This window comes from Neoarius graeffei, chromosome 16 (genome assembly GCF_027579695.1).
Source record: "Neoarius graeffei isolate fNeoGra1 chromosome 16, fNeoGra1.pri, whole genome shotgun sequence".
Classification (NCBI taxonomy): domain Eukaryota; kingdom Metazoa; phylum Chordata; class Actinopteri; order Siluriformes; family Ariidae; genus Neoarius; species Neoarius graeffei.
In genome coordinates this window covers 18,139,504-18,162,263 of record NC_083584.1, presented here as the reverse complement: position 1 = coordinate 18,162,263, position 22,760 = coordinate 18,139,504, and the positions used below count along the sequence as shown (strand labels likewise).

The following is a 22,760-nucleotide window of genomic DNA, read 5'->3' as shown; positions in this document are numbered from 1 at the left end:
CATGATGTGTCCCCGCTATGTCCCAAGTCTCCCAACATAATATCCCATACTGTCTCCCCTCAATGTCTCATATCTCCCTTCAAAAAATAATGACAGAAAAAGTGAAGTCTGAAGATCAGAATATGTGACAAGCTGAGAAACTAATATTGACGTAAGAGGGGATGGTAAATATTCTCTAATGTGATATGAAAGTGATGCTATCTACAAAAGCTGAACACTTGCTCACATCCTCTCCCTTACTGTACACAGCTACTCTGTATGGTCTAGCTCATGAAAATTTTTTTGCATGGTTTCAGACCACAGCAACACTGTTGGCTGTGCATTTTTTGTCGTTGATGAAATATCTGTAATCCAGCAGTGACACTGAGGTCATTCAGCACTACAAGCATGTTAGAGTCACAACAGTGCTGATAATAAACTACAGTCTCAGTCATACTGTTGATGCACCTTAACATTTAAATGTCTAATGGTGATGATACACGAGGCAACTTTTTGGGCAATGTTGCCAGCAACGGGCAACCAGGTGAGACACAGGGCAACTAATTAGGACAACAGACAATTTGCAACAACCAATCAGATAAGAGCAGATCTATTGCCAGGGACACAGACACTGCGAAGATGGACACAAACATTTGCATCTGTCTCGTTTGCCTTGGCTTCAGCCTTTATTTCGCTCAAGTTAGTATCACTTCTGGAACAAAACTGAAGAGATACTCTGGTCAAAAGATAATCCGCCATTATTTTAACATTTGTAAGTAAAAATAACCACATTATTCTGTTAATAATAAACACTTTTTAAATCTCTTTGAAAATGCTACGAGCCTCAATCACATATGCTATAACTAATAACTGACACATACATCACAAAAGCATCATCGTTTAATTTTCATCTCGGCAAAAAAGAAAAAGGACATGGGCCAGGAGATGCTGCTGAGGAGGAAAAGCGAGTGACAGAGCTCCTGAAAGGCTTTATTTCTTTTTTAGATCCTGAAGTTTGTACTGTTTCGCCCTCAGGTTCCACAAGTAGTCATGCTCTGTATGTGAATTACATCAGACGATAAGTTAGATAATCTCTATTACAACTTAACCCCCCCCCCCCAAAAAAATGAGCTGCCTATCACTTTTAACTTAACGCAAGAGAGCTAATGTTATCCTTGCATAGCTAGCGATAACTTTCAGCTAACTATGTTAGCAAAAAACACCGCTAGTTAGCGAAATCCCATTCAATCTATATGGAGCGGTGGTTAGCTAACGGCAGTTTACACTTAGCTGAAAAAAAAATCGATCTTAATTACAACCTGAGCACATAGAAATAGATGTCTGTTGGTTTTCTAAGCATTTGTTGTGTAAATTCACCACTTTCGGTTGACACAGAACAGCTTATTGGCATAAAAAGTTATGTCGTCTCTCTTTTTCTTCGCTCCACTGCTGGAGATGCCACCATCTTTGTTGAAAATTTCAGAAACTGTCAGGTGGTCATGTGATTCACTGCTAGCACTCTGATTGGATGATCTTAAAAAGATTTTGACATCGAGGAAACATACATCCAAAATCAACACAAATTCTTGCAGGAAAACAAAACAATTTGCAATCTCAATCTCTGGATTTCAGTTCACGGTCAGTTGATGAACGGTCTCCAGTTGGATTTGTGAATTTGGTCCATTTGAGCTCCTTCTACAGCGCATTGTCCTGATACTGTCAAACACAGCCATATACAGGATGGGATGGAGGCACATGTTCACACAGGCTAATGCCTTTGATACAGTGTGTCCATTACGCACATAACAATTACGACAACCTGCGTCCTTCAGTTTAAAGTGCCATATTTGCAGAATGTGATAGGGGACAAAAGACACAGTGTACAGGATGCAGACTAAACTCACAATCAGAGCCACTTTTTTCTTCTTCAATGAGGTGATATTTTCATTTTTAAAAACCACCCATATTACACCAAAATAGGATGCAAAAGTAACTACAAATGGGACCAAGCAGCCTAGAACAGCAACAAACACCCTGTAGGCATACTTGTATAATTTATCTTCTGAGTTTGCAAATAAGGAACATCTTTCCTTATTGACACCTGAATAATAGAGGATTGGAGATAAAATGCTTGCCACAAAGATCCAGACGAACAAACTGGCGATCTTGGCATGCTTTGGGCGAACGTGATTGCGAGTGAAGAAGGGATGAACGATGGCCAGATATCTATTAACACTGATGCACATGATGAAGTAAATGCTAACATAGAGGTTGCAGGTGAAGAGGAAGCGCTCTAATTTGCAGAGACCTTGACCAAATCCCCATATCCGTCCTTTTGAATAGTAGACAATCAGAAGGGGGAGAGTGAGGGCATAAAAGATGTCGCTGATGATCAGGTTGCAGGAGAACACCACTTCCGTGTGCCAGTTCTTCCTCTCCTTAGTCACAAGCAGCCACAGTGCCAGTATGTTCCCCACCAGCGCCACACACATCTCCGCAGCATAGATGGGAGGTAACAGGTCCTTTGAAAATGTACCATTACAGCTGTCCCTGCCACAGCTGCTCATGTTCGCTGCCATTTTATGGTGTCTCCTGCAACAATAGAAATATAGAAATGTAGCTATCCATGTGGTATCAGCTGACAATCAGAAATGTTCCAGTTACTTCAAATGATATGCCGAGAAAATCTGCAAACAAGTGATGGACTTTATATATTCTGAAAATACTGAAATCATAACACAAAGCCGGACCTGAACAAGCCCAAGCATCATGGTCAGCGTGATTAAATGACCCTCTGAATGGTTTAGCCTCTAAATGGTGCACTCTCAGAAAATAAATTTCATTATTGTACCTTTAGGAATACAACAGCTTGTCCCTCTGGCAATATCCTCTAAGGTACCCTTTAAATACTGCTTTTGGTCCTAAAAAGGTACACATACGGTAGTTACCTTGAGGTCCAATAACAAGCCTTGGGGGTACATTAGTGTAGATTGTACCTTGGGAGACAGAAATGGACTCTTACTGTACCCTTATTTCTAACAGTGTGACTGCACAGGAATTCACACGAACCACAACTCAAAAATTCAACATAAAACAATTGGTGATTAAGAGCAATTGACGAATCAGCTGTGTGGATGCAAGCTCCGCCCTCTAACCCTTTATTTTATGTGTTAAATGCACACAACATGACCACTATAGGGGCGGCACGGTGGTGTAGTGGTTAGCGCTGTCGCCTCACAGCAAGAAGGTCCTGGGTTCGAGCCCCGGGGCCGGCGAGGGCCTTTCTGTGTGGAGTTTGCATGTTCTCCCCGTGTCCACGTGGGTTTCCTCCGGGTGCTCCGGTTTCCCCCACAGTCCAAAGACATGCAGGTTAGGTTAACTGGTGACTCTAAATTGACCGTAGGTGTGAATGGTTGTCTATGTGTCGGCCCTGTGATGACCTGGCGACTTGTCCAGGGTGTACCCCGCCTTTCGCCCGTAGTCAGCCGGGATAGGCTCCAGCTTGTCTGCGACCCTGTAGAAAGATAAAGCGGCTAGATGAGATGAGATGAGATGACCACTATATCACTCAAATTTTGTGATATAGTCTTATATTGTAATTCTATATTTATGTATAAATTCAACACAAATGTTTTGCCTTCTTTTTTTGATAATTTTTTCTTAAGTGTCAGAACAAGGCACAAATACAATACCAGGCTGGCCTTGAGGTCAAGTTATTCTCTGCCTCCAGCTCGTACTAATTTTGGTAAATTTAATATTCGATTTAAAGGAGCAGTAATCTGGAATAGTATTAATGAATCATTTAAATCTTTCAATCTCGGTAAATTCAAGTCTTCTATCAAAGCCAATTTTTTAAATTCATATTAGTCTCGTCCAAATTTGTTTGTTTAATTTTTTTTTTTTTAGGTTTTTATGTTTTTGCATTTTCATTTCTCATTGTTTTTTTCCTTTTTTGTCAATGTTTGATTGTATTTGTGCCTCGTCTGACTTTTTCATCTCATCTCATCTCATTATCTGTAGCTGCTTTATCCTGTTCTACAGGGTCGCAGGCAAGCTGGAGCCTATCCCAGCTGACTACGGGCGAAAGGCGGGGTACACCCTGGACAAGTCGCCAGGTCATCACAGGGCTGACACATAGACACAGACAACCATTCACACTCACATTCACACCTACGGTCAATTTAGAGTCACCAGTTAACCTAACCTGCATGTCTTTGGACTGTGGGGGAAACCGGAGCACCCGGAGGAAACCCACGCGGACACGGGGAGAACATGCAAACTCCGCACAGAAAGGCCCTCGCTGGCCACGGGGATCAAACCCGGACCTTCTTGCTGTGAGGCGACAGCGCTAACCACTACACCACCGTGCCGCCCCCAGCATCATACTATTTGTCTGTTTTATGTTTTTGTCATTTGTAAATTTTAGTGTTTAGTATGAAATAAAGATATCTGTCTGTCTGTCTGTCTGACTTCATTCATTCATTCATTCTCGATACCATTTATCCATTGCAGGTTGTGAGTGAACTGGAGCCAGAACTTCGTACAAGGTTCCTGTGAGAACAAATGCGATTATTCACATTATTTGCTCTTTCTTTTGTTATTGAGGATACTACTCTACTTACATGATTGATGATACTGACGATGCTGAAAATACTGAAATAATCACACTTTTTAAATGTGTTAAGTAATCTGGGGTTTCTGACATTATTACTATAAAAAGGAAGAAAGGTACATTGCTGAAAATTAAAAAATGATCTCAGCATGCTGTTGCTGTTACACGATCGTCGTCATTAGGATGCGCAGAAACACAGATGGGCCGCGAGGCCCGCACCAGAGCGACAGAGCTGCCCACAGCGGTGGCACGAATGGCCCGGCCGAGCCGCTATGAAATCTCCAGTTCTGCGAGCTATCGTATACTATTCTCCTCTCCTAACAAAGCACCTTGCACAGTAAAGTAAGACAAACGATGTCGTGCCCCCATCGTGTTGTCTCTCTGGACCTCCAGACCTGATGCCAAGTGGTGCACAAAAGTGCCACAGACCTGACAGGTATAGAAGTTGCCCCACAGTGACAACTGACTTGCCGAGTGATGCCATCCTTCGGCCATTTGCGTGGCTCTTCCACATGCCATCTAGTGGTGTGCCATTGACCCTGTTTGGGTTTGGGTTCCTTTCGTGTGCTATAATCACCCAAGAGAATTCAGGGAAGCTAGTTGATAACTTCCTGGATCGCCAACCCTCAACTGTGAGGATGGCAACAGACAGATAGACAGACATTCTGCCCCCAGGTCACTCAGGTCATCCTTACAAAATCTCCTCACTGTTCCCCTCACACGTCTCAAAACTAAAGGTGATAGCGCAGGGGCGCTGCTAGAAATTTTGGGCCTTTTGAAAGAATATAATATTGCCCCCCCCCTTTACATTTCTGGTAACCTGACTTCTTCACGATGGTGTCAATCTACTGATGGTTCAGCATCAATTCTGTTTCTCCCATGTGCAACTAATGTTAGTGCTGGATTGGAAAGCAACAAACCTAACGCAGTGTCACACTCTGGCTCTGCCTACACAAGACCGTACCATGTAATGAATAGGGAGAGGGGTAAAATATAAAGACTATCTATTCTAATAATTTTGCGGAAAATGGAAAACCAAACCAGAAGGTTGTTGTATTTACTCAATATAAGAGACAAAATTATTAAAAATCTTTGATTAAATTAACTTACACATAGTAATAATGTTAATATTATCCTCTGAGGGCCCTCTGTCAATGCTGGGCCCTTAGAATCATCCTAACTTACCCCCCCCCCAACAGCGCCCCTGTGATAGAACCTTCTCTGTTGCTGCCCCCAGGCTTTGGAACAGTCTCCCACCCCACATTAGATCCTGCTCTACCACATGACTTTAAAGGTCATAGGCAATGGTTGGAGGTGAAACGTAGAATATCAACTCTATTGTCAAGAAGAACGACCCAAAAAGTGAATTCAATCTTCCTAGTGTCTAATTTGCACCCTAAAATTGAATAAAACGGTTAAAATATACTGTTTTACCCAATTTCCGAAGGGTTGTTTCCATCTCACTTATGCGCACTTTCACCGCCAGGGGACCGTCGTCATGACGTCATTTAAGCCAAACAGACTGGGAGCAGCTCTGTGTTTACTTGCGAACCGAGCGCACGTGTACGGACTTTGGTCGTGAGAGGTTGTGAAAAATGTCTGAAAGCGAGAGCGATTTTGAAGTAGGAACTCTTCAAATTGAATATCGAGAGGTGAAACCATATATGTATGAACCTATGGCTGTTGCGAAGCAATCGGTGAATGTGGCTCACTGGTTTGACCATGCGGCCTCGGAATCGGACAGCGACTCGGCCGACTCTGATCACGGTGACCTCGGACCTCAACAAGACTCGCGCCCAAACGATTTATCCTGGTAATTATGATAAATTCCTACTTTTGTTGTAATATTAAATAAGAGCCCTTTTGAAGAATAATTAAACCGCCCTCCCTAGTGGATATAGGTAACGATTACTTGACAGCGCGCCGGTGAGCCACATTACCCTGCCACCCGCGGCATTATACTATTTACTGTATAGCCAACTCTGAGAGAGGAAATATCCCTTTGTCTCATTTCCACAATGATTGTACAGGATCCTTCAGGATTCTTGACTTGTCAATTGCAAGCAAAAGTAAAAATGTTTACCTCCAATCTTCTCCTTTTTGCTTGAGCGTTGCTGGTCCGTTTCTTCTTTGACTGCTTGATTTTGTTTCACGCGCACAATCTACTCTCTCCGCCTCGTCTCCTCTTCCGGAAAAAGGTAAAAACTTCTTCCTGAACCGGTCCCGTTATTATAGTTCACTGCACAACAATAAGGCATGTTTTTTCTTTGGAAATTCCTGAACGCACATCTGCATTCAAGCTGAACGGCACCGTACGGTAAGTAAACAGAAGTGGGCTCAACTCAAGCAGTTTGTCTGGCTTAACTCTTTACCCCTTAAAGCAGTTGTATATGTATGTACTGTTCACCCTTAGAACATACAAGAAAAAAAGGTCTAAAGACAAGGTTTTGTTCATATCAGTTTTCTCCTTCATTATGTTGAAACAATCATGACATATCACACATTTTTGAAAAGAGCCCTTAGCAAAAAGTAGTATACTTAAAGTTCATTTTATTAAGTATGCTTCAGTATGAGTATAAGTATAGCAAGTATACTACAGACCATGTACTTTTAGTGTACTAGAAAGTATACAGGGGCGGCACGGTGGTGTAGTGGTTAGCGCTGTCGCCTCACAGCAAGAAGGTCCTGGGTTCGAGCCCCGGGGCCGGCGAGGGCCTTTCTGTGCGGAGTTTGCATGTTCTCCCCGTGTCCGCGTGGGTTTCCTCCGGGTGCTCCGGTTTCCCCCACAGTCCAAAGACATGCAGGTTAGGTTAACTGGTGACTCTAAATTGACCGTAGGTGTGAATGTGAGTGTGAATGGTTGTCTGTGTCTATGTGTCGGCCCTGTGATGACCTGGCGACTTGTCCAGGGTGTACCCCGCCTTTCACCCGTAGTCAGCTGGGATTGGCTCCAGCTTGCCTGCGACCCTGTAGAAGGATAAAGCGGCTAGAGATAATGAGATGAGATGAGATGAGAAAGTATACAAATTTAATACTTTTTCGGACTAAATTGGAACATTTCAAGTTTATAAAAGTATACTTTAAAGTTCATTTTAAGTTTGCAAAAGTACACTTTAAAGTATACAACAAGTACACTCATCTATATACTTGGTATATCCCTCTTGCATGCTTAAAGTATACCACAAGTACACTTATTGATATACTTCTTTTTTTGGGCTTTTTTCACCTTTAATGGATAGGACAGTGTAGAGACAGGAAATGAGCAGGAGAGGGTTCAGGAAATTACCTTGGGTTGGAATCGAACCCAGGTCCCCAGATTTATGGTATGGCGCTTTAATTGACTGAGCCACAACACCCCTTAGTTACATACTTCAAGTCCCTATTTTTAGTTTATTATTGTATACTTTAAGTATACTGTTATAAACATTGGTTATTTCACTAGTTTACTTGTTATACTTTAAGTTTGCTTGGCATATTACTTGTAGCTTACTATTTATATACTGGAAATATACTCCTTAAAGTATTCTTAAAGTTTACTCATACTGTATGTACACAAGAGTGTGATGCATTTACAAAATCACAAGACAGAATGTTGAAAACAAGTTTGATATATTTTCAAACATTTCAAAAATAAAGACCTATGAAATCAAGTCCTTCCTTACTGGAGAAATTGATCAATAAAGTCAAGTCAAAAGTTTTTCTGTTTTTGTGTATGATTTTAAGGTACATAAAGATAATGCAATTGAGCACACATACTATATACTGTAAATTTTTAAACTCCAGCATTATATTATATTAATATATAAATTAAATGTTAAGCATGAGTCAATGACTTGACCTTATTATGCACTTGGAGCAAGATATACTAAGTATTAGTACTTTGTGGCAGAAAAACGTGAAAAGTATACTAAAGTATACATTTTAGTATTAAAGTATAAGTCTTAGTATTAATGTACTTAGTCTTAGACTTTTATTTACACTTTTCAGTATAAGCCAAGTATACTTCACTATACTATTCTTAAGTATATAAAATATAGTTTATAAAAAGTCAACTTCAAGTATACTTCTGCAGTTTTAGTAAAAAATAAGTATACTCATAGTACACTTGAATAAACTTCTTTTTGCTAAGGGAGGGCATGACACAGAATACAAAAATCACTCATAAAGTTATGTTTCAACATTCACCAACTCACAGGTAGTGTCTGAAAGGTGAGTAATACCTGTGAGAAAACCAATCTTCACATTTTACATGAAGAATTCATGTCAAATGGTGTACAATAAATGATTACTACAACTTTCAATCAGAAAGCTTGTTTCCCTCTACATATGTCGAGGCAAATTCAGAGTCGTCAAATGTCGTCATTATGGTGCATACACGCCGGCGTCATATGTCATCATTATGGGATATACACAGGGTCGTCATACATATTGTCTGTTTATGAATGTTTAGTCTATGTCTAGTTCTTATCTAGAGTGTTTACTGTTTATATTGTTTGTTTGTTTGTTTGTTTTTTTCAATTATTCTATTTTTATTTTTATTTATTGCATTGCCTGTTTGCACCGTGGGTCAGAGAGGACTGAAATTTCATCTGTACTGTATGTCGAGCATATATAGCATATTTGACAATAAAGTTCACTTTACCCCTCAATTTCAAGTCAAGTCAAGAGTTAAATGACATCATGCGCCAAGTGGTCACGAAAATAGCCGACCAGAAATTCGCCACGATCCGCGCTAACTTATTTTAATTATTACTTATTAACAATACTTCTTGGGACCAGAAGAAAATTACAGAGGGTTTTTTAGCATATAGTTTCAAATGTGCATAAAATTAAAACCGTTGCCTATGAGCTTTAAGTCAGACACACCTTTTTTTCTTGCTTTTAATTCAGTCTGAGGTTGCTCCATGTTTTCATTTTTTTGTCAAGTTCACTTTTAATTGTAATTTTAGTTCTAGTGTTTTCTAACTGTGTATAATCAATTATCATTATCTCATTATCTGTAGCCGCTTTATCCTGTCCTACAGGGTCGCAGGCAAGCTGGAGCCTATCCCAGCTGACTACGGGCGAAAGGCGGGGTACACCCTGGACAAGTCGCCAGGTCATCACAGGGCTGACACATAGACACAGACAACCATTCACACTCACATTCACACCTACGGTCAATTTAGAGTCACCAGTTAGCCTAACCTGCATGTCTTTGGACTGTGGGGGAAACCGGAGCACCCGGAGGAAACCCACGCGGACACGGGGAGAACATGCAAACTCCACACAGAAAGGCCCTCGCCGGCCCCGGGGCTGGAACCCGGACCTTCTTGCTGTGATGCGACAACGCTAACCACTACACCACCGTGCCGCCCCCAGCATCATACTATTTGTCTGTTTTATCTCATTCTCATCTCATTATCTCTAGCCGCTTTATCCTTCTACAGGGTCGCAGGCAAGCTGGAGCCTATCCCAGCTGACTACGGGCGAAAGGCGGGGTACACCCTGGACAAGTCGCCAGGTCATCACAGGGCTGACACATAGACACAGACAACCATTCACACTCACATTCACACCTACAGTCAATTTAGAGTCACCAGTTAACCTAACCTGCATGTCTTTGGACTGTGGGGGAAACCGGAGCACCCGGAGGAAACCCACGCGTACACGGGGAGAACACGCAAACTCCACACAGAAAGGCCCTCGCCGGCCATGGGGCTCGAACCCGGAACCTTCTTGCTGTGAGGCGACAGCGCTAACCACTACACCACCGTGCCGCCCTGTGGAATAACTGTTAATTATAATTGAGAATTTAATGTAAATTTAATGCCAGCAGCACATTTAAAAAATGTTGGTACAGGAAAACAAAAAACTATGAATAAAATAATTACAGCAATGCTAAAAAAAAAAATCACTTTAAAATCTACAGCACTGGTCTCTTCAGTTCCCAAACATTAACAGTGCTGTTCAAAGAAGAGGTGATGCAACACAGTGGGAAACATGCCCCCGTCCCAACTGTTTGTCACAAAAAGTTATGAATTTGTCACAAAAAAAGCATGCATGTTATATTCAATACATTTCATTTTATTGTTTTCTTATATTCACTAGATGGCAGAAAATGCATATTGCATGTCACAGCTGCATTACTGCAATCCTGACACAACTCTCATTTGTGTTTGACAATTAAACCATGTTTTTGTAGGCATAGCACAGGAAATAAAGTTTTAGGGATTTCTCAAATTTCTATGGCATGGTTAGGGGAGAGCAGGGAGACTTAGGACGGGGGAGACTTGGGAGAGTTTGTATTCCCATAAATTAATTTCAACCAGTCAGGTTTTAGATTGCATCAAAAGTTGAAGTTAGATGTTGCTCCTTAGAGTAACTGACTTCCTTTGGAGCCACAAAGCTGGACACTGCAGTAAAGTTTGTGCAGTTCAGTATTTTTATCAAGCAAAATTTTGTATTTTCTGCTTCACCTCCACCTCCATTCTATGGTGTAATGTACGCTGGTAACTTGGGAATTTGTTAGTAATTAAAGTATGTAGCTGAAAGTTATCATATATAGTATTATTTATTCAACTTAAATTCTGGGGAAAAACATTTCAGGATCTTTTTTTCAAAATGTCCAGATGGGGAGAGTTGGGACAGTTCATGTTACAGATTTTTTTGTCGTTTACAAATATAAAATTGTTTAAAATGTTTGTTAAGGGCGGCACGGTGGTGTAGTGGTTAGCGCTGTCGCCTCACAGCAAGAAGGTCCGGGTTTGATCCCCGTGGCCGGCGAGGGCCTTTCTGTGCAGAGTTTGCATGTTCTCCCCGTGTCCGCGTGGGTTTCCTCCGGGTGCTCCGGTTTCCCCCAAAGACATGCAGGTTAGGTTAACTGGTGACTCTAAATTGACCGTAGGTGTGAATGTGAGTGTGAATGGTTGTCTGTGTCTATGTGTCAGCCCTGTGATGACCTGGCGACTTGTCCAGGGTGTACCCCGCCTTTCGCCCATAGTCAGCTGGGATAGGCTCCAGCTTGCCTGCGACCCTGTAGAACAGGATAAAGTGGCTAGAGATAATGAGATGAGATGTTTGTTAAAAATGTGGGCATGTCCCAGCATGAGGATTAATCTTATTTTATTCCTTCTTGAGAATGGATCTGTTTTGTGTCATCAGGTTTTGGGTAAACTCACATTTTTCTATCACTGTACCAGCATTGCGTGTTCATACAGTTAATATGTTACAGGTTTACAAGATAATAAATAAAAATTAAACATGTAGGATTAAGCTAGGTATTTTATTTTTGTTCCATGATGTGTCCCCGCTATGTCCCAAGTCTCCCAACATAATATCCCATACTGTCTCCCCTCAATGTCTCATATCTCCCTTCAAAAAATAATGACAGAAAAAATGAAGTCTGAAGATCAGAATATGTGACAAGCTGAGAAACTAATATTGACGTAAGAGGGGATGGTAAATATTCTCTAATGTGATATGAAAGTGATGCTATCTACAATGGTTGTCTGTGTCTATGTGTCAGCCCTGTGTGAGCTGGGTCACACATGGGTCTACTGCTCCTCCTACTCAAGCGAGTAGGACGCTTCTTTGCTTTGCTCCTGCTTTCTTCATCTTTATTTCTATACTTTACTTTCTCATTGACTTTCCACTATTTTATTCTTTTTTTAAATTTTTTATCTTTATAAGCTTTTAATTTAATTTTAATTTAATTTCCACTTTTTTTTTTTTTAAATGCCAGGAAGCAAAAAATCCTGCAGAAAATGCATGGAATTAGAACAGAGGATTTCTATTCTGGAATCAAAGATTAATGCTCTGCCAAAGACGGACGAATTAAAAGCGATATCTCAGGAAAGGAGTACTGAAACAGTGGCTGAGAATGCAGAGATTGCGCTCCGACAGACTGAGGACATTGCAGACCAAGTGGAAGAATTCATAACTCAACCTGTAAGTACTGAAAACTGGCAAATGATGGGTGCTAAGCCAAAAAACAAAAACAGAAGAGTAATTAGTTCAACATCAGCTCGTTCTACAAATTACAATAGGATCTACAATCCTATGGAAAATCCACAGCCTATAAGGCTTCAGAACAAATTTGAATGCCTCAGGGATGTGGAAGAGGATTTGTCAAGCGGATAAACACATAGTAAAAAGAGATCACACCAAGATCGAAGAGCTGTGAGAAGAGGCAAAAAGCAGCTCATAACACCACCTGATCCCACAACCCTTGTTCTTGGTGATTCCACTGTAAGACAATTAAAAGGTTATGAGATGATTATTTGTTGTCTTCCAAATGCATCCATCTCTGACACCAAAGACAGCATTTTGAAACTCATGTCCGAGCATAAAACTATTAAACGTATCGTTGTGCATGTGGGAGCAAACGATGTTTTCAGAGAACAGCTGTTTGTCCAAGATGATTTCAGAAAACTTTTTTCTGAGCTCTATAAGACTGGAATTCAATCTTTTATCAGTGGCCCACTCCCAGCGAGAGGAAGTTTTGCTTTTTCTCGACTCTTCAGTCTTAACACCTGGCTTGGAAAAACTTGTTCTTCATTTGGTATGAATTTCATAGACAATTTTAACCTTTTTTGGAATCGCAAAGAATTTTACAAGCCAAATAGCACTGAACTCAGCTGGATTGGAGCCAAAGTCTTAGCAGACCACTACAAACTTGCAATCTTTTCTCAGCCAGCACCGAGGAAAACAGTTGATAAGATGTCGCAGACTGACATAGTTACAAAGCCTAAACAATCATCTTTGCAAGTCGTCATCAAGGACACACAAACATCTGACTTGCAGGCCTCCCAACATTCAAGGACAGACGACTCCACTTCTCCTCGGATGGATTTCCCAAATAGCATGAAAAAACTGCTCCCAATGGCTACACTTTCCTTTTCCAGCCCAAATCTGTCGCGACAAGCAGTGTATCCAGTACATCAAAATTGTGTTCGTCCAGGACTTTCAGCTGGCTACAAATCTTTTTCACCATCCAAAAGATACATGTCATCTCCAGTCCTTTCACCCTCAAACCAAATGGAACATTTAGAAAGTCTTGTTTGATGTAGTCTGGGTCCCTGCAAATGGATGTAATGTTGAAAAAAAGTTGGGACCCGATGTTGACACTATTCCTGTGTTGATAAGAAACAGAAAACATAGAGCACATTTAACCCTGGGGGTGAACCAATCTAATCTCCTTCCTGTTTTAAAACAGCATCAAAGTGCACAACCAAATATAGCTTCTAGAATTTCTGTAAAGCTAGCTCTTCTGAACATTAGATCACTTTTAAACAAGTCATTTTTAATTAATGATCTTATTTGTAAACACAATCTTGATTTTTTGCTTCTAACTGAAACCTGGCTGGATCAAGCAAATAGTGCTACCACCCTTATCGAAGCAGCTCCCCCAAATTTTAATTTTTTGAATGTTACCCGGCAAGGGAAAGGTAGAGGGATCGCAAATATATTCAAAGTCTCTTTTCAATGTAAACAATCCTCACTTGGTGATTTTACGTCCTTTGAACACTTATGTGCACTTGTTACATGCTCTCCTAACATATTATTATTAACTATTTATAGGCCTCCGAGACATTCAGCCAAAGTCTTTCTTGAAGAGTTTGGTGAACTGTTGTCAGTCATTTGCTTAGAGTTTGATTGTCTTATTATATCTGGGGATTTTAACTTGCATGTAGATAATACTGATAACATTTATGCCAAAGAACTATTTGCAATTATTGATAACTTTAACCTGGTACAACATGTACAGGGACCGACCCACTCTCGTGGTCATACTCTTGACCTCGTCATCACAAAGGGTCTTACTGTTTCTTATACTGTTGTTGACCTGGCATTATCTGATCATTTCTGTGTTTTCTTTGAAGTTTCTATGTCTCCTCACATTCAGAATAGCTCAACGACTATAGGTAGGAGAGTCATAAATGACAACACGTGTTCTTTTTGAGCAAGCTCTCTTACAGAACTCAACCAAAATGTCAGACTCTGTAGATGATTTACTGGAATTTTTTAATTTAAATATGACCCAAATTATGGATGATATTGCTCCATTCAAAATAAAAAGAGTCAATGATAAGCAGAAAGCACCATGGAAGCAGTACCCGGCTGTTAAACTGCTAAAGAGAGAATGTAGAAAGACTGAAAGAAAATGGCGCAAATCTAAACTTCACATCCATTATCAAATCCATAAAGAGATGCTTTGTAATTATAATTATGAAATTCGTAAAGCAAAACAGTCTTTCTTCTCCAACATCATCAGCAGGAATATGAACAATGCCCGTGTGCTATTTTCAACAGTAGAGAAGCTAACTAATCCCCCACCACAATTAGCACCTGAACTTCTCTCAGTAAATAAATGCAATGAGTTTGCATCTTTTTTCAAAGGTAAAATTGATAAAATAAGGCAGAATATTTCTCATAATATATCTCAGTTGCAAAAAATTGAAAAACTGCAATCACCAATGACACAGATAGATAACTTTAACACAATGTCAGAATTTTGTTTAATTGATTATGAGACTCTTGAAAAAACTGTACAAAATCTCAGTTCTTCAACATCTGAACTGGACATTCTGCCCACCAACTTTTTTAAGTCTGTTCTTCATCTTACAGATGTGCTTCAAATTATAAATACATCCTTGGAGACTGGCGTTGTTCCTGTGTCCCTAAAAAAAGCTGTTGTAAAGCCCCTTCTTAAAAAAAATAATCTGGATCCTTCAGTGTTAAATAACTACAGGCCAATATCAAATCTACCATTCATCGGGAAAATCCTGGAAAAAATTGTCTTCAATCAATTAACTGCCTTCTTGATATCAAACAGCCGTTTTGATAATTTTCAGTCAGGATTTCGTGCCAATCATAGCACTGAAACAGCGTTGATTAAAGTTATAAATGACATACGTCTTAATACTGATGCAGGCAAAACATCGGTCCTGGTATTACTGGACCTCAGTGCAGCTTTTGATACTGTTGATCACAGCATACTGCTATATCGACTTGAACACTGGGTTAGATTGACTGGTAAAGTTATCAATTGGTTAAAATCATACTTAAAAGATAGAAGCTTCTTTGTTACCCTGGGAAATTGTTCCTCAACGTCAATGCCCTTGACCTGTGGTGTCCCCCAGGGGTCGATTCTTGGACCATTACTTTTCAACCTTTATATGCTCCCACTTGGGCAAATTATCAATAAAAATTCAATTTTGTATCACTGCTATGCAGATGATACCCAAATTTATTTTGCTCTATCACCAAATGACTATGCCCCCCTTGAATGTCTCTACCAGTGCATCGATCAAATCAATAGCTGGATGTCACAAAATTTTCTTCAGTTGAACACAGATAAGACAGAAGTAATTCTATTTGGAAAAAAAGATGAAAGACTCAGGATTACCACTATTCTTGACACAAAAGGGATTAAAACTAAAGAAATGGTTAAAAATCTTGGTGTTTTCATTGACAGCGAGCTAAACTTTGACAGTCACATGAAAGCAATCACTAAAACGGCATTTTTTCACCTAAAAAACATTTCCAAACTAAGAGGACTTATGTCAAAAAATGATCTGGGAAAACTAATAAATGCCTTCATCTCTAGTAGGGTTGATTACTGCAATGGCCTTTTCACAGGCCTGCCAAAAAAAACCATCAAACGACTTCAGCTGGTTCAAAATGCAGCGGCGAGGGTTCTCACACGAACAAAAAGAACAGAGCACATTACTCCAATTCTAAGGTCCCTTCACTGGCTTCCGGTAAGCTACAGAATTGACTTTAAAGCATTGCTGCTGGTGTATAAATCTCTAAATGGTACAGGGCCCAATTACCTCTCTGATATGTTGCAGCGGCCTAACCCAATCAGATCTACCAGATCGCAACAGAAAAATTTACTATTAAAACCAGTTGTTAAAACAAAGTGTGGTGAAGCAGCTTTTAGCTACTATGCAGTACATCCATGGAACCAACTGCCAGAGGACATTAAAAATGCTCCTGCTGTTGGCAGCTTCAAATCTAGGTTAAAGACCAAGCTGTTTTCAGATGCTTTCTGTTAAATAATTAATATTTTTACATTTTTTATAATCTTTACTTTCTCTGCATGTTTTAAATTTACTTTAATTTTATTCTATTTTATTCCGCTGGTTTCTTTTTCTTTTTCTCCTTTTTTTCTTTTTGGCATTTTATTATTTTAGTTCTACTGTTGTTTAATTCTTATTATTTTCTTTTAATTCTTTTAATTAATTGTTTTAGATTAAAAATTAAAATTATTTTATGTAACTTTATTTCTCTATTGTTTACTGTTTTTGTTTTTGCTTCTGTAAAGCACATTGAACTGCCATTGTGTATGAAATGTGCTATATAAATAAACTTTCCTTGCCTTGCCTTGCCTTACAAAAGCTGAACACTTGCTCACATCCTCTCCCTTACTACCCCCTGTCACCGTACACAGCTACTCTGTATGATCTAGGTCATGAAAATTTTTTTGCATGGTTTCAGACCACAGCAACACTGTTGGCTGTGCATTTTTTGTTGTTGGTGAAATATCTGTAATCCAGCAGTGACACTGAGGTCATTCAGCACTACAAGCATGTTAGAGTCACAACAGTGCTGATAATAAACTACAGTCTCAGTCATACTGTTGATGCACCTTAACATTTAAATGTCTAATGGTGATGATACACGAGGCAACTTTTTGGGCAATGTTGCCAGCAACGGGCAACCAGGTGAGACACAGGGCAACTAATTAGGGCAACAGACAATTTGCAACAACCAATCAGATAAGAGCAGATCTATTGCCAGGGACACAGACACTGTGAAGATGGACACAAACAATTGCATCTGTCTCGTTTGCCTTGGCTTCAGCCTTTATTTCGCTCAAGTTAGTATCACTTCTGGAACAAAACTGAAGAGATACTCTGGTCAAAAGATAATCCGCCATTATTTTAACATTTGTAAGTAAAAATAACCACATTATTCTGTTAATAATAAACACTTTTTAAATCTCTTTGAAAATGCTACGAGCCTCAATCACATATGCTATAACTAATAACTGACACATACATCACAAAAGCATCATTGTTTAATTCTCATCTCGGCAAAAAAGAAAAAGGACATGGGCCAGGAGATGCTGCTGAGGAGGAAAAGCGAGTGACAGAGCTCCTGAAAGGCTTTATTTCTTTTTTAGATCCTGAAGTTTGTACTGTTTCGCCCTCAGGTTCCACAAGTAGTCATGCTCTGTATGTGAATTACATCAGACGATAAGTTAGATAATCTCTATTACAACTTAAACCCCCCCCCAAAAAATGAGCTGCCTATCACTTTTAACTTAACTTTCAGCTAACTATGTTAGCAAAAAACACCGCTAGTTAGCAAAATCCCATTCAATCTATATGGAGCGGTGGTTAGCTAACGGCAGTTTACACTTAGCTGAAAAAAAATCGATCTTAATTATAACCTGAGCACATAGAAATAGATGTCTGTTGGTTTTCTAAGCATTTGTTGAGGTAAATTCACCACTTTCGGTTGACACAGAACAGCTTATTGGCATAAAAAGATATGTCGTCTCTCTTTTTCTTCGCTCCACTGCTGGAGATGCCACCATCTTTGTTGAAAATTTCAGAAACTGTCAGGTGGTCATGTGATTCGCTGCTAGCACTCTGATTGGATGATCTTAAAAAGATTTTGACATCGAGGAAACATACATCCAAAATCAACACAAATTCTTGCAGGAAAACAAAACAATTTGCAATCTCAATCTCTGGATTTCAGTTCACGGTCAGTTGATGAACGGTCTCCAGTTGGATTTGTGAATTTGGTCCATTTGAGCTCCTTATACAGCGCATTGTCCTGATACTGTCAAACACAGCCATATACAGGATGGGATGGAGGCACATGTTCACACAGGCTAATGCCTTTGAGACAATGTGTCCATTATGCACATAACAATTATGACAACCTGCGTCCTTCAGTTTAAAGTGCCATATTTGCAGAATGTGATAGGGGACAAAAGACACAGTGTACAGGATGCAGACTAAACTCACAATCAGAGCCACTTTTTTCTTCTTCAATGAGGTGATATTTTCATTTTTAAAAACCACCCTGTAGCGTGTATCGAGTATGGGTGGAGCACAGAGGACGGCAGGACAGCGTTTGGAGGCAGACAAGGCGATTTATTTTTATAACTTTTCAGTCTAATAATCTCATTCATTCACACACACACACACTCGTCTGGTCCCGGGTTGCGCTCCCTCTCCTCTCTCTCTGCCTCCTTAAATAGGGAGTGGTTACTGGGAAAAAACACACACAAACAGGTTAATTATCCTCAGGTGTCGCGATTCTGCCACTCACCTTCCCTGGCTCCACCCTCCTGTCACAGACCGGCGCTTGACCACGCCCCCGCTGCCACATACCCCCATCGTCCGACTCAGGCCGGGCGCTCGTCCGGCCCGCAGCCGACTCCCCCCCCCCGACGGGAGAGGAAGTCCGCCACGACCATCTGCGCCCCCGGCCTGTGGACCACCTTGAAGTTTAAGGGTTGGAGTCCCAGATACCAATGGGTGATCCGCGCGTTGGCATCCTTCATGCGGTGGAGCCACTGGAGGGGCGCGTGGTCCGAACAGAGAGTGAAAGAGTGCCCCAGCAGGTAGTAACGGAGGGCGAGGACCGCCCACTTAATCGCCAGGCACTCTTTTTCAATTGTGCTGTAGCGCCCCTCCCGCTTTGACAGCTTCCGGCTGATGTACAGGACCGGGCGGTCCTCCCTCTCCACCTGTTGGGACAAAACGGCCCCCAGCCCTCTGTCCGACGCATCGGTCTGCAACACAAAAGGGAGAGAGAAGTCAGGGGAGTGTAAAAGTGGCCCCCCACACAGTGCAGCCTTTACCTCAGAGAAAGCCCGCTGGCACTGCTCCGTCCACTGGACCGGATCTGGCGCCCCCTTTTTAGTGAGGTCAGTCAGCGGGCTGGTGACGTCCGAATAATTAGGTATAAACCTACGATAGTAGCCAGCCAGCCCCAGGAACTGCCTCACCCCCTTTTTGGTCTTGGGCCTCGGGCAGGCCGCAATCGCTGCTGTCTTATTAATTTGGGGACGCACCTGCCCGTTGCCCAAGTGGAAGCCCAGATACCGTACTTCCACCCGCCCAATCGCACACTTCTTCGGGTTGGCAGTGAGTCCCGCCCGCCTCAATGACCTAAGGACGGCCCTCAGGTGTTGTAGGTGCCGCTGCCAATCATTACTATAAATGATGATATCATCTAGGTAAGTGGCCGCATAGGTGGCGTGGGGCCGGAGGACCCGGTCCATCAGCCGCTGAAATGTAGCGGGCGCCCCAAACAGCCCAAAAGGAAGTGTGACGAACTGGTGTAAGCCGAACGGTGTGGAAAAGGCCGTTTTTTCGCGGGATAATGGAGTCAAGGGGATCTGCCAATATCCCTTCATCAAATCCAGTGTCGAGTAAAAGCAAGCCGTGCCTAGTCGATCGAGCAGCTCATCAATACGAGGCATTGGGTACGCGTCAAATTTAGACACCGCGTTGACTTTCCTATAGTCCACACAGAACCGGACCGCGCCGTCGGCCTTGGGAACCAAGACCACCGGGCTGCTCCAGTCACTGTGGGACTCCTCGATGATGCCCATTTCAAGCATGGCCTGAAGTTCTTCCCGAACCACCTTTTTTTTGTGTTCGGGTAATCTATAAGGACGGCTCTGCACTACCACCCCCGGGGGCGTCTCTATGTGGTGTTCTATGAGGTTAGTGCGACCGGGCAGGGGCGAGAACACATCCGAAAACTCGGCCTGCAACTGGGCGACCTCCGTGAGTTGGGTCGGGGAGAGGTGGTCTCCACAGGGGACCGGAGAGGTACGTGATGCCAATGACCCTTTTTGGACCTCCGGCCCCAGCTCCGCCTTCTCCGGAACTACCGACACCAACGCCACGGGGACCTCCTCGTTCCAGCGTTTCAGTAGATTGAGGTGGTAGATCTGTAGCGCCCCCTCCCTGTCCGTTCGCCTAACCTCATAGTTGACGTCCCCGACTCGCCGTGTGACCTCAAAGGGTCCTTGCCACTTGGCGATTAATTTGGAGCTCGACGTGGGCAACAGGACGAGTACCTTATCTCCCGGAGTGAACTCTCTAAGGCGCGTGCCCTTGTTGTACAGGCAGGCTTGCCATTCCTGGGCCTGCCGCAAATTCTCCTGAGTTAGGTGGGTGAGCGTGTGGAGTTTTGCGCGCAGATCCATAACGTACTGAATTTCGTTTTTGCTCGGTGAAGGTCCCTCCTCCCAATTTTCCCACAGTACATCTAAGATGCCGCGCGGCTTACGCCCATATAATAATTCAAACGGGGAGAACCCCGTGGAGGCTTGGGGGACCTCTCGCACTGCAAACAACAAGGGTTCGAGCCACTTATCCCAGTTACGTGCGTCCTCACTTACGAATTTTTTGATAATATTCTTGAGGGTGCGGTTGAACCGTTCAACTAAACCGTCCGTCTGTGGGTGATAAACGCTGGTGCGGATCGGCTTAATACCCAGTAGCCCATACAGTTCGCTCAGTGTTCGTGACATAAACGAGGTGCCTTGGTCAGTCAGAATCTCTTTCGGGATTCCAACCCGGGAGATGACGTGGAAGAGGGCCTCCGCAATACTGCGTGCTGAGATATTGCGAAGAGGCACCGCTTCCGGGTATCGCGTTGCATAGTCCACCAGAACCAATATAAAGCGGTCCCCTCGTGTTGACCGATCTAATGGCCCGACGAGATCCATCCCAATTCTTTCGAACGGGGTCTCGATTAATGGTAGGGGGCGCAAGGGCGCTTTTGGAATGGCTGCTGGATTTACTAACTGGCATTCGCGGCGACGTCCGTAAGTGGTGTACGGCGAATCGGGCCATTATCCGGGCGAGTGTCTTATCCTGCCCGAGGTGTCCAGCCATGGGATTAAAGTGAGCCGCCTGAAATACCAATTCCCGGCGGCTCTTTGGAATTAGCAATTGGGTGACTCGCTCTTTCGTCTGAGTGTCCTGCGTCACTCGGTATAACCTATCCTTCAAAATGGAAAAATAGGGGAAGGAGGGGGTGGTGCCCGGCTGGAGCGTCTGACCATCGATTACTCTCACTTGGTCAAACGCGTGTCGCAGAGTCTCGTCTCGCGATTGTTCCAGTGGGAAATCCGCGAGGGATTCCCCAATAGAAAGAGGAGGGGCCGGTGGCTCCTCACTCTGTCGCGGAGATGACGTAGACGGCTCTGCGACCGCAGCTCCAGCCAAAGCGACACCGGGACCCTCCCCTGTTAACCGGCAGGACCCACTCTTTATTAGGCGTGCCATTAAACCCCGAAATCCCGGCCAATCAGTCCCCAAGATCAAAGAGTGGGTAAGGCGAGGATTAACCGCCGCCTTCACTATCGATTTCTCCCCTCTGAAATGTATGTGGACCGACACCAACGGGTAGCTGTGAATATCCCCGTGCACACACAACACCTTCACCCCTTGTGCTCCCCCCAATGCCTCATCTTGCACCAGGCTTTGGCGGATCGAGGTCTGATTGCAACCTGAATCCACCAACGCCTGATATGTAGCCCCTTGTACACTTACCGGTATGCGATACGCTCCAGCCCGATCGAGGGCAGCCTCTGGCGCGTCGGGGATCCGCAACACCGCCCCCACTTCCATCGCTGCACACTGTTGCTGCAGGTGGCCCGGTTCCCCGCAGCGCCAGCAAACCGGCCCGGGCCTTCCCTCTGCAGCTGTGTTCTGGGGCTCACTCACCTGAGGGGGGGGAGAGACAGACACAGAAGGGAGAAACGGGAGGGCACCACGGGTGCGGCGGGCCGGCTGGGGTGGAGCCGGCCCCCGCCTCCGCGGTGGGGGAATGGGGCGAGGACGGGACACGGGAGGAGGGGGGGGAGAAAGAGAGAGAGAGAAGAGGAGAAAGAAGATGCTGTCGTCCGCTGTCCTGCTGCCGGAACAGCCGCCAGATGATCCTCCGCCAGTCCCACGGCCTGATCCAGTGACGCCGGGCGGTGGCACTGGACCCACTCCGCGGTTCCAGCTGGTAAGCGGGCGATGAACTGTTCCAGCACCACCTGGTCGATGATTCCCTCGGCGTCGCGATCTTCGGCCCTCAGCCACCGCCAGCAGGCATCCCGGAGCTGCTGGCCGAACGCGAACGGGCTGCCGAC

General features: G+C 43.1%; 1 pseudogene; it reads right to left on the bottom strand.

Annotated features, from left to right (window-relative positions):
- Positions 1 to 559: 559 nt before the first annotated feature.
- On the bottom strand, positions 560 to 6,771 carry LOC132899958 (P2Y purinoceptor 11-like; annotated as a pseudogene).
- Positions 6,772 to 22,760: the final 15,989 nt, after the last annotated feature.